Here is an 18,527-nt window from a genome sequence, read left to right as displayed (position 1 = left end):
TAAATGTCACTAATTTGTCAATAACAGCTGTCAAGGTTTGCTGCAGTCAATCTGTGATAGTCCTTATAACGCTGAATAAATTCTAATCAATCTCATCGTCTTGTGCCCTGACACTGAGCTGTCCTTTTTGTTAGGTTTGTTCTATTATTCAGTTGTTTTTATTCTAGGATATGGGAAGGGAGGAGGAGGAGGAGGAGGAGCGAGTAAACAGTTCTCCGGAACACACAAAGCTTCAGTGATCTAGATTTTTTTTTAAACTTGAGATAATGGACGAGATTTTACTGTCAAAGTAATGGTGAGGCTAATGGCGGGCACCGTTATTTATGCGTAAATGGTACAGCAACTTCAGGCGAGGGGTAGATGCACGGTTAAATGCGAATATCCAAAAGTTGCTGTCCGAGTTGCGAAAACTGCATCTCGATGTCTGCCTCACCATTGAAATGCATTGAATGTCGTAAAGTGGCTGTATTTGTGCAGTAGATACGAACTAAACCCGTTGCAGATATTTAAAGCTAGTAATTACAAGCGTAAGCCCTTTTAACATTATTAAAAGTGTTAATGACTGCCAATCAACCTCTGACACCAAAATTTAACTATTACAAGTGTGGAGTCTCATTCCTTCAGGTTGTGAATAGCTTCAGGAGATTTTAATAATGTCAAATCTTAAATTTTAAAATTTTTCTCTTCGTTTTTATCTCTTTTTTCTCTCTCCTAATCCAATCCTTTCTTTTCCTCTCTTTATTTCTCTCTCTCTCTACCTAATTTGACCTCGAATTCGCCTCCTTTAATTTGTCCTTCGTCTCAGTCCTTCTGCTGTTTATTTCCCAATCCTTAAATCTCATTGGCTAAGGAGATACTCTTCACTCACGGCCCAAACGCCCTGTTTCCCTCGCTGCGCCATTATCAGCAATTTAGTGGGCAAAAATGTTTTGAGCTGAAGGGTGCAGGGGGCAAGCCTAACTAAGGGCAGATACCGTTCGATGCCCTGCTACAGCAAAATCTGACCCAATGTTTAATTTTCTCCTGGGCCAATCACTGTGATTGATTACATCACATGACTTTCCCTTCTCATGAAGGTTTAACTGACCACGAAACTTGGAAAAAGAAAACAAACCTTACTTGAAGATGCCTGAGCCGGCACTGAAAGTATTTTAACAATATCTGTTAATAACAGGATGAGGAGACACCAATAGCGACATTTGAAGTGTATCTAGTGAATGAATCTGTCGCCATTTGATGGAGACAACCAGCAGGTTTGGGACTGGGCCTTTGTGAGCAAGGTGAGTCACTTATTGCAACAACTGGCCTGCAAAGTCCCAGTTTTAAGCTTGCACTATCTGCTCTGGAATTCATCTGAATTTTACATTATCACAATGATCAACTGTATCTTACAGCAATATCTTCTTCCAGTTAGTACAAGTGTTTTGCATAAAATTGAGAAAAAAAACAATGAATTTTATCAATCCACAGTACTGGATTTGTAACTTACTGAACATCTGTGCCAAATTGTGTTACCCATCAGTTCCTTGTTTCTCTGATATCAATCTATTATATACGCATTTAAAATTTTTATGTCACATGAATGCATTTATATGAGACTGATCACTGCAGAAACTAACAAAAGAAAGAATGTGCATTTATATAGCATCTTCCACACGCTCAGGATGTCCCAAAGCCAATGAAGCACTTTTGAAGCGCAGTCACTGTTGTAATGTAGGCAAATATGGCAGTCAATTTGTACACAGCAAGGTTCCACAAACAGCAAATGAGGTAAAAGACCAGTTCATCTATTTTAGTGGTATTGGTTCAGGTGTAAATATTGACCAGGACACTGGGGAGAACTCTCCTGCTCTTCTTCCAATAGTGCCCTGAGAGGGCAGACGTGGCCTCGGTTTAGCGTCTCACCCAAAAGATGTCACCTCCGACAGTGCAGTAAATTTATACCCCCATTCTGCTTGAGGGCACTAATTTGTAAGAAAGAAAGGACTTGCATTTATATAGTGCCTTTCACAACCGTAGGATGTCCCAAAGTGCTGCACAGCCAATGAAATAGTTTTGAAGTCCTATCACTGCTGTTACGTAGGCAACAATGAGATAATGACCAGATAATGTTTATGACGGTGTTGATTAAGAGACAAATGTTGGCCAGGACACCTCCCTGCTCCTTCTTGAATAGTGCTATGGGATCTTTCCATCCACCTGATCAGGTAGACCCTCGGTTTAGCATCTCATCCACAAGAGGGCACCTCTGTCATGTGCAGCACTCCCTCGATACTGCACTGAAGTGCCAGCCTAGATTATGTGCTCAAGTCTTTGGAGTAGGGCTTGAACCCATGACTTAGAAGCAAGAGTGATACCACTGAGCCAAGGCTGACATTATCATGCAGCAAATATTTTTACAATTAGAGATTCATTCCTTTACTCAGCCAGTCTGTTCTCCAGCCACGTTGTCTCCTGGTCAGGTAGAGTGAGAACCATGATAGTGATTTGCACCTACAGTTTGCACAGTCCGCTGACTCGGAGGATGCTGTTCCCGATAGTGTAGCAGGACTGCTACCCCAATGGGAGTTGTTTCCCTGAAGTTCCGCAGGGACCTTTGCCATTTTTTGGGGGGCGGGGGGCTGCAATGGTCTCCCACAGGAGGACCCTTGTGGGATTTCAGGGCCAATCGCCGGGAATCCCCTCATGGATTCTCCGGATCCCCTGCTGTAACTCCGGCAAAAGATCAGCAGAAACCCCAGACCGACACGCGAACGGGGTTTCCGCCAATCTTATGCCAAAGTTACTCCGGCCGATTGGGGGATGCCCTCAAGGAAAATTCTGTCAAATATCCATAAATACTTTTATATTTGGCAAACTGTCGGCAGCAGAATCTGGGTGAAATTCAGCGACCACAAACAAAATAAACAAATTGATTCAGCCCCTTTAGCCAAAAGTCAGACCAGGATTCACTAATTAACCTGGACATTCTATCTAATCATTGTGGAGCCCATCATTAACAGACTGGAATATTCACAGGATACTGTGCTTCCTTGTAACATATTATAAAGTAAAACTGAGTGTCACTGCATATGAATCACCAGTTACAATATTACTTCATTTTGACTATTCAATTGGAGAAGTCTGATTTCCCTCCCCGAAAAAGAACAATGTTCTCTGCCACAGATTTTATGCAAATTTTCAAATTAATTAAATGAATCAATTAATTAAATCTTTTTTGTGTTACAAGTCAGTAACACACCTCTGAGTTCAGGCCATGTGTATAAATCATTCCTGGAGAAAGCACCCTTATCCTGTGGAGAAGCCTGGATATACCAGATCGAAGATGGAATGTGTCACTTAAAGTGTTCAATGAAGTTGAAGATATTTACTGTTTTCAGCAGTGGAAATTAAACTTCTCCTCACTTGGTGAGCAATCTGTAATGTGTGGTTAAACATCAGCAAGAAAGATGAGGGTTTTTTGGGGACAGATGTGTTCTACTTTCATAATGCCCCTACAAATCCCTATTTCTCATGCAATGGTCAACACTAAAACCACATGACAAAAAACATTTTGAATCAACTTTTCTATAGGCTTAAAAATGGCCTCCACAATTCAGCATGAGTTTGTAATCTGATCAAAGATGCTACTTCCTCCCCTGTAATCACCTCGCTGAGAGTTTTAAATTGGTCATGACATGGTTGGTAACGGTTGTATGGTTGAGGCACGCATTGCAAGGGTGTCTGGGAAAGAACAAGAATAAATGGCACAAACCTCCACTCGATGAGTTTCTAGATATTAAGGCCACTTCTGTCCACATCTTACCTTCATACAGGAGATGAGAGTTGGACAGAGGGCTAAGATCTAGTTGGTTCAAGAAGAGTATCTAAAGGCAAGGCTTGGTCCAATTTCTTTAAGATTTATATGGGCCAGTGTAGCTGGACACACATAAAATGTACGTCTGGACCTGATCCAGCTGAAATTGCCTCATACATAACCCCAACACAGCTGTGACATTTGAGATCACAGACTTCAGCAGATGTTGAAATCATGCTGAGAAAGACATGCATTAAATGAAGCCAAAGATCAGTAATGTTTAGTCAGAGCACTCCAGCACCATAACAGAAGTTCCTCACATGTCCTCAGAGAGATTGCCCCACTTCAGTTCTCTTCCCCACAGATTTGTACTTTGGGACTTCTCCAACAGATTAGTGTAAGGAGACATGGTAAGAAATTTATGAGTACAAGCCTAATGGTGGCCAACAAACTGAATACCTCTAGGAGATTGTCACAACATCCCTTCTTGTTATCAGAATGGAATGAATAATCACACCTAGGAACAGGAGTACACCATGCAGCCCGTCGAGCGTATTCTGCCATGCTATTAGATCTTGGTGATCTGTACCTCAACTCCGTTTACCCGCCTTTGATCCATGTCCCATGATATCTTTACCCAACAAAAATCTATCAATCTCAGTCTTGAAAATTTCAACTGACCCAGCATCAACAGCCTATTGGGGAGAGAGTTCCAGATTTCCACTAATCTGTGTGAAAAAGTGCTTCCTGATTTCACTCCTAAGTGGCCTAGCTCTAATTGTAAGATTATGACCTCTCGCTCTGGATTTCTCCTCCAGGGGAAATCGTTTTTCTGTATCTACCCTATCGTATTCCTTTATCATTTTTAACACCTCGATTAGTTCAACCCTCAACCTTCTAAACTCAAGGGAATACAAACCAAGTTTATGCAATGTGTCCTCATAATTTAACCCTTTTAGGCCTGGTATTCTTTTGGTGAATCTGCACTGCACCCCTCCAAGGCCAATATATCTTTCCCAAGGTGCAGTGCCCAAAGCTGAATGCAAATGTCCCAATGGGGACTGACCAAGGCTCTGTACAACTGAAGTATCACTTCCTCATTAGGGAATTTTGGGATTCAGAAACTGAGCGGATTTAAATATATGAAGGCAATTTCAGCATTTGGGATAAAATCAATGTCCCAAGCTTAAAACAACACCATTAGATTTTACAAAGCTGAGGGAATTTCAACCTTATACCACTTTTAATGATTAATAAATTAAGAGCATTAAAAATACATCAGCATGAATTAGACCATAGATGTTTAGAGAAGAAGTGGCCATTCAGCCCATTGTGTCTGTGTCAGCTCTTTGCTAGAGTAATCCAAAACTAATCCCACTCTTCCCATAGTCCTGTATCTTCCCCTTCTTCAAATATTTATCTAATTTTCCCTTAAAAGATACAAACCATCCCCTGTGGCAAAGAATTCCATGTTCCAACCGTCTGCATAAATAAATTCCACCTAAACTCCTCACTCTGTTAAGAGTGAATTAACACTCTATCAGCCTTCTTTTCAGTCTTCAATACTATATAGCATTTCCTTCCCACTGTGGTAATTTTAATGGAATTCTACTAAGCTGTCTCTTGCCAACATCTACCAAAACACAATCGGCAGATTAAGTGTCGACTTGCTACACAGGGTCCAAAGTGAAACTTAGCTGTTGAGTGTTGTAACCGATTAGAAACAGATGGGCTGGTCATCATTCTCAAGTTCAGCAAAGCTAAGAAATCTATTATGAGCAACATTTTATTAATGGTTATGATTATGCATTGTCATTGCCCTACAAAAGTAGCTCAGCAAACCAGAATGATTGTGAATACCTATAGATTGCGAAACAAAAAAGTTTATTGTTATGCATCAACAGTTAAACTGTGGCTTTTTGCAAGCCTTAAGTAAATGAAGTGAATGATTACGACTGATGATGAGAACTAAAGGTCATATCAGCACCGCAATAGTAAAATGAAGATAAATGAGCTCATAATGTGCCTGAATCACCCCATGACTTATGTACATTGCGATTGGAAAAGTCCACGTCTTTACTGATGCAGCTCTTGGGTTAGCTGCCCAAGATGGCCAGAGTTGAATTGCTCCTTCATTTTTCCCTTTCTCCAAGGGAAATTCCTTTATAGCTGTCAATAAACCAATCAAGACCCTGAACTTGTCATTCCAGGTCTTGATTGATTCATTGACAGATTTAAGGGAGGCTACACATTTAAGGAAGGCTTGGTGCATACATTAGGGAGAAGGGAATAGAGGGATATGGTAGAAGTTTGGGAAGAGATAATTAGAGTGAGAAGAGGCTCGTGTGGAGTATAAACACCAGCACAGAACAGTTGGGCCAAATGGACTATTTCTGTGCTGTAAGTTCTATGCGAAGAATTGTAGACCCACTTTATGACTTGGTGCTGTTATGTGTTGGTATCTCAATGACCTGTTACAAGTTTAGGGTCTTGTCTTAGACTTTCTCTCAGGCACAATAATGGTGGTCACTCCTATAAGTGGGTTCAGCATCTTACACTTCATGACGTACCAATACTGTCCAATATCTAACTATAAGAAAGCATAACTCAGGGGTATAACAATAGTATTCTCTTGTGATCTGAACTGGATATTTGTGTCTTTCACATGCTTCTTCAATCTCTTCAAAGGCAGACCGACAAAACATTTGGTAAGACAAGGCCAGATACAAATTGCCATGTTGTTTTGCTTCACAGTGAGTGTGTGTACAAAGCAATAGTTATGATCAATCAGTGTAAGTGGATTTGAATATATATAAAATAATGAACATGCCACACTTCTCCATGTCAAGAGGTCATCTTACTTGGTTTAAGCAGATATAACTCCTAATAACCTTATATATTCTCCTTCTGAGCCTAGCCAAAGCTTGCTGTTGCAGTTTTCTGTTTGCAGACCTGACTGCCTGTGTCTCTTACTCTGCTTTTTTTAAAAACCCTGTGTTCGCAGCCAGAAGGGACCAGAGAGTTACCAATACAATGGGTGTGAAATGTTTATTGACTGCTGAAATAGGCTAAGATAGTGTTTATTATTTATAGTCTATAAGGAAACAACATCAAAGCTTAGCTCATTCGTATTTTAACCACCTGTAGTCCCATCACTTTTTTTAAACTTGTGTGAATACACTTTACTTTAAAAACCCAACATTTAAAAGATATTTCCAAATCCTTTCTGTGGAAAAATGATCAAAAAATATCCCAAAATATGATAGCCCCATACCCTCGTGCTCCCTCTCCAAGTTTTTTTTAAACAATTTTATTTATTACAAGTTATGCAATATGTGGATTCTAATTGTATTATTGTTATTATACCACTCTATCATGTTATGTTGGCATGTTTTGGAGAGTCAGATTGAATATAATAATTATAAATATGCAAGAAAGTAGAAACAGGGAGCGAGACAGCAGTGTGTGTAAAGGAAATGTGTTGTCTGATAGGGGACAGGAAGACAAGTACAAAAAAATAATTTAAAAGACTAGTGAAGTGTTGGCTTTTATCTCAAGAGGGCTGGAATACAAAGGGGTGGACATTACACTACAGTTGTATAAAACTCTGGTTAGACCACATCTGGAGTACTGTGTTCAGTTCTGGGCACCGCACCTCAGGAAGGATATACTGACCTTGGAGGGGGTGCAGCACAGATTCACCAGAATGATAACGGGGCTAAAAGAATTAAATTATGAGGATGGGTTGCATAGGCTAGGCTTGTATTTCCTTGAGTACAGAAGATTAAGGGGTGATCTAATTGAGGTGTTTAAGGTGATTGAAGGATTTGATAGGATTGAACGACATAGGTAAAAAGAAGGATGAGGTCCTGCAAGCAGAATATAAGGAGTTAGGAAATAAGTTAAAAAGCAGGACCTCAAGAGTAGTAATCTCAGGATTACTCCCAGTGCCATGTGCTAGTGAGTATAGGAATAGGAGAATAGACCAGATGAATGCGTGGCTGGAGGGTTGGTGCAGGAGGGAGGGATTCCTGAGGAATTGGGACCGATTCTGGGGAAGGTGGGACCTGTACAAGCCAAACGGGATACACCTCAACAGATCCGGGACTAATATCCTTGCGGGGGGGGGGGGGGGTTGCTACTGCTGTTGGGGAGGTTTTAAACTTGAGGAAGTGGCAGGTGGATGGGAACCTGAGCAGGGAGTCAGAAGAGAGTAAAGTTGAGAGCAGCCAGAGAGGGGAAGACCCGGGGGAAATTTACAATACAAATAGTACAAATAATTGTTCAAGAACAAGTGAAAGGGAAAAGCGTAGAGCAGCAGAAAGAAAGTGTACTTTAGGCACTACAGATAAAGTGAAAACTAGAAGGTGTAAAGCGATTAACCCAGCATCAAAGCTGAAGGTCAGGATAGGGTGTGTGGCCCAACTAAGAGTTCTATATACAAACGTACAGAGTATAAGGAATAAATTAAATGAACTACAGGCACAAATTCAAATTGGAGAGTATGACATGATAGCTATTACTGAGACATGGCTGCATGATAGTCAGGATTGGGAACTAAATATACCAGGTTATAAGGTCTACAGGAGAGATAGGGAAAATGGAAGAGGGGGAGGAGTAGCCTTAATGATTGGAGATGAAATCACTTCAATGATAAAGTAAGGAATCTTACAACACCAGGTTATAGTCCAACAATTTTATTTTAAAATCACAAGCTTTCGGAGATTATCCCCTTCGTCAGGTGAATCCACCTGACGAAGGGGATAATCTCCAAAAGCTTGTGATTTTAAAATAAAATTGTTGGACTATAACCTGGTGTTGTAAGATTCCTTACATTTGTCCACCCCAGTCCATCACCGGCATCTCCACATCAATGATAAAGGAGGATATAACGAGGGATAAGCAGCCAACAGAGACCTTATGGGTTGAATTGAGAAACAGGAAAGGATCTAAGACTATAGTGGGAGTTGTATATAGGACCCCTGGCAGCAGCTCTGAAGTGCTAGATTGTATAAATGCAGAGATTAGACAAGCGTGTAACAAAGGCATAGTGGTCTTAATGGGGAACTTTAACTTTCACATAGATTGGGAAAAGCAGACTAGCAACTGTAAGAAAGGTAGTAAATTTCTTGAGTGTGTCCGGGATAGTTTTCTACAGCAGTGTATCCTAGAGGCAACAAGGGGGCAAGCCATACTAGATTTAGTAATGAGTAATGAACCAGATTTAGTTAACAGCTTAACTGTGCGTGAACATCTATCCAATAGCGATCATAACATGATCGAGTTCAAGTAGTGTTTGAAAGGGAAAAAAGTTAATCAGCTGCTAAGATTCTAGACTTGGGCAAGGCCAACTTCAATGGGATGAGACAGAGACTGTCCACAGTAAATTGGCCAAATCTGTTAATGGGTAAAACGACTGATGATCAGTGGGAAATGTTTAAAGAAACATTTAACGTGATACAGAATCGGTTTATACCCCTGAGAGGCAAGAACTCTACTTGCCAAAAAAAACAGCCATGGACAACTAAAGAGGTAAGGGACAGTATAAGACATAAGGAAAGGGCATACAAAAAGGCAAAAAATGGCACAGATCCTGGCGAATGGGAAAGATACAAAGATCAACAAAGGGTCACAAAACAGATAGTAAGAGCTACAAAAAGAGAGTATGACAAGAAACTTGCAAGGCATAGCAAAACCAATACGAAGAACTTTTATAGTTATATTAGGAAAAAGAGGGTGGTCAGGAGCAGTGTTGGCCCCTTAAAAACTGAAAGTGGGGATATTGTCATTGACAATGGGGAAGTGGCGGACATGTTGAATAATTACTTTGCGTCAGTATTTTCAGTAGAAAAAGAGGATAGCATGCCGGAAATCCCAAGAAAACTAATATTGAATCGGGGACAGGGACTCAATAAAATTAACATAAGTAAAACAACAGTAATGAAGAAAATAATAGCACTAAAGAGTGACAAATCCCCAGGACCAGATGGTTTCCATCCCAGGGTTTTAAAGGAAGTAGGTGAGAACATTGCAGATGCCCTAACTATAATCTTTCAAAGTTCTCTAGATTCAGGAACTGTCCCTCTAGATTGGAAAATTGCACATGTCACTTCGCTTTTTAAGAAAGGAGAGGGAAACCAGGGAATTATAGACCAGTTGGCCTAACATCTGTTGTGGGGAAAATGCTGGAGTCTATAATTTAAGATAGGGTGAGTGACTGAAAACCTCGAGAATTTTCAGTTAATCAGAGAGAGCCAACATGGATTTGTGAAAGGTAGGTCGTGCCTGACAAACCTGATTGAATTTTTTGAAGAGATGACTAAAATAGTGGACAGGGGAATGTCAATGGATGTTATTTATATGGACTTCCAGAAGGCATTTGATAAAGTCCCACATTAGAGACTGTTAACTAAGATAGAAGCCCATGGAATCGAGGGAAAAGTATGGACTTGGTTAGGAAGTTGGCTGAGCGAAAGGCGACAGAGAGTAGGGATAATGGGTAGGTATTCACATTGGCAGGATGTGACTTGTGGAGTTCTGCAGGGTTCTGTCTTGGGGCCTCAATTATTCACAATATTTATTAACGACTTAGATGAAGGCATAGAAAGTCTCATATCTAAGTTTGCCGATGACACAAAGATTGGTAGCATTGTAAGCAGTGAAGATGAAAACATAAAATCACAAAGCGATATTGATAGATTAGGTGAATGGACAAAACTGTGGCAAATGGAATTCAATGTAGGCAAATGTGAGGTCATCCACTTTGGATCAAAAAAGGATAGAACAAGGTACTTTATAAATGGTAAAAAGTTAAAAACAGTGGATGTCCAAAGGGACTCAGGGGTTCAGGTACATAGATCATTGAAGTGTCATGAACAGGTGCAGAAAATAATCAATAAGGCTAATGGAATGCTGGCCTTTATATCTAGAGGACTAGAGTACAAGGGGACAGAATTTATACTGCAGCTATACAAAACCCTGGTTAGGCCGCACCTGGAGTACTGTGAGCAGTTCTGGGCACCGCACCTTCGGAAGGACATATTGGCCTTGGAGGGAGTGCAGCGTAGGTTTACTAGAATGATACCCGGACTTCAAGGGTTAAGTTACGAGGAGAGATTACACAAATTGGGGTTGTATTCTCTCGAGTTGAGAAGGTTAATGGGTGATCTGATCGAAGTTTATATGATATTAAGGGGAACAGATAGGGTGGATAGAGAGAAACTATTTCCGCTGGTTGGGGATTCTAGGAGTAGGGGGCACAGTCTAAAAATTAGAGCCAGACCTTTCAGGAGCGAGATTAGAAAACATTTCTACACACAAAGGGTGGTAGAAGTTTGGAACTCTCTTCCGCAAATGGCAATTGATGCTAGCTCAATTGCTAAATTTAAATCTGAGATAGATAGCTTTTTGGCAACCAAAGGTATTAAGGGATATGGGCCAAAGGCAGATATATGGAGTTAGATCACAGATCAGCCATGATCTTATCAAATGGCGGAGCAGGCACGAGAGGCTGAATGGCCTACTCCTGTTCCTATATTCCTATGTTCCTAGATAGAGCAAAACTATTTTCTCTGGTGGGGGACTCCATAACAATGGAAGAAAACCTTAAAATTAGAGGTAGGCCATTCAGGTGTGATGTCAGGAAGCACTTCTTCACACAAAGGGTAGTGGAAATCTGGAATTCTCTCCCCCAAAAAGCTGTTGAGGCTGGGGGTCAATTAAAAATTTCAAGCCTGAGATTGATAGATTTTTGGTAGGTACGGGTATTAAGTGATATGGAACCAAGGCGGGTAGATGTATTGGAGGTGCAGATCAGCCATGATCTAATTGAATGGTGGAACAGGCTCGAGGGGCTGAATGGCCTATTCCTATTCCTATGTTCTTAAGAGTCCTAGTTTTAGTTGTCATGCCCTGGCTCTCCAAATGAATATCACTGAAAATTTTACTTTATGAAGATCTACCTTAGTTGTTGTCTATTTCCCGTAATATGTTTACAATACCCTCTCTCCATCTCTTCCTTGTGATGCTGTTCTTTATTGTCACTCCTCAATGCTATATCTTAGCTGCTATGTGAATAGAGAGGGGTTACCAGCCACTGGGAAATTTAGATGGGTATCCTCACTAGACAGTCGGGGAATTCAAATTATTCCTCCCCTAGTACTTGAACAGACCATTAAGGAAGTTGAGCATATATTAGACTGTTGAGGAAGCAGAGCATTAGACCAGAAAGGAACTGGACTCATCATGATATAGTCACCGAACCACATAAAGAACTGACACAGCTTCTTTTACATAAATTATTTCTCGTAAGAAGGAGCCTACATTAACCGTCTACAAGGTCACTGGTTTTCATGTGCCAAACATGGAGACAAACTTCAGTGTAACTTCCAAAATGACATTGGCTGCGCACAGATTAGATTCAAACTGAATTTTTGCAGTGTCATTTCCTTAAAGTTAAATGTAAGTGGTACATATAAGGCCAAGTGTCTGGATTCATTTGAGCCAGATGCTCAGGGCTGTGCAAAATTGGCCTGCATTGATCTGCTTTCTGATTTTTCTTCACTGTTTAAAAGGAAGTCCTTGGGACTTCCATCAATGAGCCGGCCAAGACCTAGAATTTGACATATGAAGAATTGTGGTGGGTCTTTTGATTTTGTGGTATTGCGTGTTGGTGTCACAATACCTCATACCCTTAGACTAACGTAGGATTGGAAAAAGGATTCAATTCCTATCAGAGACAATTAATCAAACAGACAATGTAAGATTAAAACAAATACAGGAACAGTCCAATGTACAATAAATCTAGTATGTTAACATTGTGATGCATTTCAAAATGCCACAGAGGCCTTTAGTAATACATATATAAGACAATTGGATTCAGATGACAGTAACACTCAGTTGACTTGTGAACCATATGATGTTTCTCAGATGTAACTACTTGTTTGGACATTTAGGGTCATAACTTATTCAGTACAGTGAGGACTTGCAGTGAGCCTCTCCCAGTGCTCTTCTTGACCTATTGACTGAACACTATCTTTCCTTTACTTGTCTTCCTGACATTATTAAATTGTTTTGGGAACTCCTGCCAAGTCCTTCTGTGGGTTGGGAAAGTGTTCAATCTCCTTGTTATTTCTCCAAACTTGTTTCCTTGCGTGTGGATTTCTTATTGAGAAGGAGCAAGGAGGAGGGGATGCTCTGCCATGCTGTTGATTGCCAGCTGCCCCGACAGTACCTCCTCTACACTCAGGGCCATCTCAGCCTCAGTAAAAACTTATTTTCTGTGCCACCAGGTTGGAATTTTTGGATCAATGGTCCAGCACATCTCGTGACCAATAGGGTTGAATTTCCTTACTCCCTTACTGAGGTGTTAAACTGTGATTTACCATAGCTGAATGTAGTCATTTTAAACTGCTTATTGGCAAAGGGTGAATTCCCAGGTGGACGGTAATTGAAAGCCGTCAATTTATCGACAAATAACTCTATAAATCAACAGGCTGAAAATCAGCCCCATGCTTTTTTTTTAAGGACTGTGAGGTGTTATAGGAACATAGGAACAGGAGTAGGTCATTCAGCCCCTCGTGCCTGCTCCGCCATTTGATAAGATCATTGATCCAGCACATCTCGTGACCAATAGGGTTGAATTTCTTTACTCCCTTACTGAGGTGTTAAACTGTGATTTACCATAGCTGAATGTAGTCATTTTAAACTGCTTATTGGCAAAGGGTGAATTCCCAGGTGGACGGTAATTGAAAGCCGTCAATTTATCGACAAATAACTCTATAAATCAACAGGCTGAAAATCAGCCCCATGCTTTTTTTTTAAGAACTGTGAGGTGTTATAGGAACATAGGAACAGGAGTAGGTCATTCAGCCCCTCGTGCCTGCTCCGCCATTTGATAAGATCATGGCTGATCTGTGATCTAACTCCATATACCCGCCTTTGGCCCATATCCCTTAATACCTTTGGTTGCCAAAAAGCTATCTATCTCAGATTTAAATTTAGCAATTGAGCTAGTATCAATTGCCCTTATGGTGCTGAAGTACAACTTGGAAATGACAGTCAGTGTTATTAGTGGATGAACATTTAACATGATCATATGACGTTCTGATTATTTCAAATGTGTACGGTAGCATAGTGGTTATGTTACTGGACTATAATCCAGAGACCTGGACTAATACTCTGGAGTCATGAGTTCAAATCTCGCCATGGCAGCTGAAGAATTTAAATTCAATTAATCCAGGACAAATCAGCCCGCTTGATTGGCACCCCATTCACCACCCTAAACATTCATTCCCTTCACCACCGGTGCACCGTGGCTGCAGTAAGTACCATCCACAGGATGCACTGCAGCAACTCGCCAAGGCTTCTTCGACAGCACCTCCCAAACCCACGACCTCTATCACCTAGAAGGACAAGAGCAGCAGGCACATGGGAACAACACCACCTGCACGTTCCCCTCCAAGTCACACACCATCCTGACTTAGAAAAATATCGCTGTTCCTTCATCGTCGCTGGGTCAAAATCCTGGAACTCCCTTCCTAACAGCACTGTGGGAGAACCTTCACCACAAGGACTGCAGCGGTTCAAGAAGGCGGCTCACCACCACCTTCTCAAGGGCAATTAGGGATGGGCGATAAATGCTGGCCTTGCCAGCGATGCCCACATCCCATGAACGAATTTTAAAAATGGGTTAATTCTCCCACTAAAATAGCCAACAGAGGGATATGATCTGAATGCATTAAGTCTTGCTCCTCTGAAACCATGAACAGTAATTCCTAGGTTTATGTGTTTGTATCACGTGCTTTGTTGGTTCAAATGTTTATTGTCATTTATTTGACTGGAAAGTCAAAGAGTCTATAAGCCAATAAAAGATTGCATCAAAATACAGGGCAAAGCACAATCTGCAGTGTGTTAGAGAGCAGTAACTCATAAAATGTGAGTGGTTTATTAAAATGTCATCTCAACCTTCAGATGGCTCACTGCCTTGTAACACAGTAAATAGAAACCCAAGTGGTCCTTTGCCATTTCCCGTTTACTTTGCTAGTGACTTGTAAGATGCTGGGAAACAGGCTGTCAGCACTGTCGCACGTGATCCAACAACTGTGTAACGCCTTTACGGTAGGAGAACGTTCCTCGGCACCTCATGGAGGTGTGATCAAACAAATGGATGTCAAGGCAAAGAAGGAGACATTAGGAGGGGTGACCAAAAACTTGGTCTAAGAGGTAGGTTTTAAAGAGGGTCTTAAAGGGGGAGAGGCAAATGGGTTTCGGAAGGGAATTCCAGAAATTGGGGCCTAGGCGGCTGAAGGCACAGCTGCCATTGGTGGAACAAAGGGAGGGAGAGCTGCGGAACAAGCCAGTGTGAGAGTAGCAGAGAGGTCAGGTGGAAAGGTTAAAAGGCTGGATAAGCAACAAGATGTATTTTACTGAGTGATATAGGAGTAGCCTAGATCCTATGTAATATGTGACTTATTATTAAAAAAACAATTCTCCGTGGCCAACAGATGTAATCAACTGGTCCACTGATATAGCAGCTGACAGATAGGGAGCTTAAAATTTTGACTTCAAGCAAAAGGGAAGCTGTGCGACCATCACAGAAAGCCTTTCTCTCTCCCAGAAAGGTTCAACAAGCAGAGTGCAATGCTCCAGGTTCACAAACACATTTAAAGTACTGTTTTAAAAAAGGCAACAGCACCCACCCCCCACCCCTTAACTTAGCAGTGAAGCGATCTTTATAGCCTAATTTCCTGCAATGGGTCACAGTGACTTGTTTAAATTCCAATGTGCTGTATCACACTTAGAACTGGCACAATTAGCAACTGGCACATCCACCTGCCAATTAGTGCAATGAATGGGTCAATATGAATCCTTCGCTAGTGTTTATCTGAATCAATGTGACTTTTATTAAATACTGTTCAGCTTTTATTAGCAGATAATTGCCTTTTTGGCACATTTTCAAGTGCAGTCCAAAGCAATAAAAGACAGAATTGGGGGAAAAAAGTATATTTGCTGCATAACACCAAGCTATCAGCTTAGTATCAGTATCAAGTTATCAGTGACTGTGACCGTGGTGCACTATCTTTGACACGGCTGACCACACCATCCTCCTCCATCGCCTCTCCACCGTTGTCCAGCTGAGTGCTGTATGGCACCCAGTAGCTTGCTGGCCCAATGTAAACGAATTCGATGCCTCAAAACAGCGGCTGCCTCTTCACCGCAGGTACGGGAGACTGACGTACCCCCAATCGATTGGCCAAAAGTCAAAATCCACCTCAAGGAGTGTAAGAATCATACAGCATAGGAGGCTATTCGGCCCATCATGCCTGTGCCGGGATTTTGCCACTGCCGCCACAAGCAACAACTAGAGTTTGCATCTGGGCTGTAGTGAAAAACCCAACACTGTCAACAGCCATGCAATATTCTCCTGCCTTTGAGCGCTGGCAATTGGAAACAATTCAATGTGCTCAAGGGGAGGCCATTGTGAATGTTCATCCTCTGGTAAGATCTCCAGTTCATCAAAATAAAATCGGCAGCATTATTTTTTCAACATAGTTAATTTTATATTTTTTTTAAATTAAGGACTCGCAATTGGATTGAAAATAATGCTGTTGTGAGGGGAATGAGTGGCTGAGCGAGTCGGCAGATTATCCCCTCACCTTAGGTTCGAATTTAGCCCAGACTGATAGGATGGAAGTCCTTTTTTTATCAGCTGTTTGGGCAGTCTGTTCCCAATTCTTCGTGGGTACAGGTCTACAACACAAAAACTTCGGACAATTTGACACAAGTGAACACTAAACTAGCAGACTCATTGAGAGAGGGCATTGCCTGGCTGGTGTAGAAAGTGGAAAAATTCACATTGGTGCAGTACGGGATCAAGAGTTAAGGCAAATACTTGGAGCAGTGTAGAGGGAGCTTCACTCGGCATCTTGTGCTATGTGCGGCCTGATGCTGGATACCAAGAATAGCCCTGACATCACACACCTTGATGAGCAAACATTTCCAAGAAATAAATTCAAGTGATGCCTACTGAGGCACAAATAGACAGCTTTAAACTGTTGGCAGTAGAGCTAGAGGACACGGGTTCAGATTAGTAAAAGGTCACTTTAGGACTGATATCAGGAAATTCTTCTTCACACAGAGTGATCAACATTGGAATGAACTTCCAGATAGAGTAGTGAAATACGTTCACTTTTACACAGTCAATTAAGTACTTTTTATAAAAAAGTGTAATCTCTGTTCTAATGTAGGGAAACGGGGCAACCAACTTGCACACAGCAAGGTCCCACATACAGCAATGATATAAATGACCAGATATCTATTTTGGTGGCGTTGGTTGAGGGATAAATGTTGGCCAGGACACAAGGACTTGGAAATTGGGCTGTGTAGCACCTGTTTTTCAGGTGCCATGCAGCCTACTAAGGCCCCAAAATGGCAGGCAGGAAGCGCATGTGCACTTCCAGCCAGAAGTGCACTGACTGCCATATTGGATAAGGACAAATGAGGCGTTCTTTACTCACACCTGAAGCAGGCGTTAGGCCTTTTGTATATGTAAATAAGGGGCTTAATGCCCGTTTGATGTCTCCGCTCCAACACTGGTTTGCCCGGAGGCAGGCAATGCCATCATAGGAACATAGGAACAGGAGTAGGCTGTTCAGCCCCTCGTGCCTGCTCCGCCATTTGATAAGATCATGGCTGATCTGTGATCTAACTCCATATACCTGCCTTTGGCCCATATCCCTTAATACCTTTGGTTGCCAAAAAGCTATCTATCTCAGATTTAAATTTAGCAATTGAGCTAGTATCAATTGCCATTTGCGGAAGAGAGTTCCAAACTTCTACCATCCTTTGTGTGTAGAAATGTTTTCTAATCTCGCTCCTGAAAGGTCTGGCTCTAATTTTTAGACTGTGCCCCCTACTCATAAAATCCCCAACCAGCGGAAATAGTTTCTCTCTATCCACCCTATCTGTTCCCCTTAATATCATATAAACTTCGATCAGATCACCCATTAACCTTCTCAACTCTAGAGAATACAACCCCAATTTGTGTAATCTCTCCTCGTAACTTAACCCTTGAAGTCCGGGTATCATTCTAGTAAACCTACGCTGCACTCCTTCCAAGGCCAATATGTCCTTCCGAAAGTGCGGTGCCCAGAACTGCTCACAGTACTCCAGGTGCGGTCTAACCAGGGTTTTGGATAGCTGCAGCATAACTTCTGCCCCCTTGTACTCTAGTCCTCTAGATATAAAGGCCAGCATTCCAATAGCCTTCTTGATTATTTTCTGCACCTGTTCATGACACTTCAATGATCTATGAACCTGAACCCCATCATGGGCTGCACACAAGGAAACCAGACCTAGGGATTGCCGGCCAACCAAGTCAGGTCAGTAACTTACCTGAATGTGGAGCCAGGAGGAGCAGGTGCGCTCCTCTCGACCCCTCATTAAAGTACCCTCCCAATCGCCATCGCTTCAGCCGCGAGATCCTGATCTCCCACCCCTTCGGCCCCGACTCCAGGTCTCCTTCCTCCCAGCCCTGACCCCAATCTCCGTCCTGCCTGGCAACTCCAGGTCCCCCCGACCCAGACCCTGATCGCGCGAGCCTCTGTCGGCTGTCACTAACCCCCCCCAACCCAGGCTACCGATCAAACCCCCCTCCCCAGTGAGGCCCATGACCAATCTCTGTTGAGAGTGCAGAGCATCCCACCAGCACAATATTCGGTACCCCAAACAC

At 41.9% G+C, this 18,527-nt stretch overlaps 1 long non-coding RNA gene across 5 annotated transcripts in view; it reads left to right on the top strand.

Moving 5' to 3' along the window:
- LOC137329476 (uncharacterized) overlaps positions 1-18,527 on the top strand; it is a 31,733-nt gene that overhangs the window by 11,550 nt on the left and 1,656 nt on the right. The gene's annotated exons all lie outside the window — the stretch shown is intronic.

The sequence above is a fragment of the Heptranchias perlo genome, chromosome 1 (assembly GCF_035084215.1).
Source record: "Heptranchias perlo isolate sHepPer1 chromosome 1, sHepPer1.hap1, whole genome shotgun sequence".
In the NCBI taxonomy this organism is placed as follows: Eukaryota; Metazoa; Chordata; class Chondrichthyes; order Hexanchiformes; family Hexanchidae; genus Heptranchias; species Heptranchias perlo.
The sequence above is the reverse complement of the archived record's forward strand: the minus strand, read 5'-3'. Positions and strand labels throughout refer to the sequence as shown.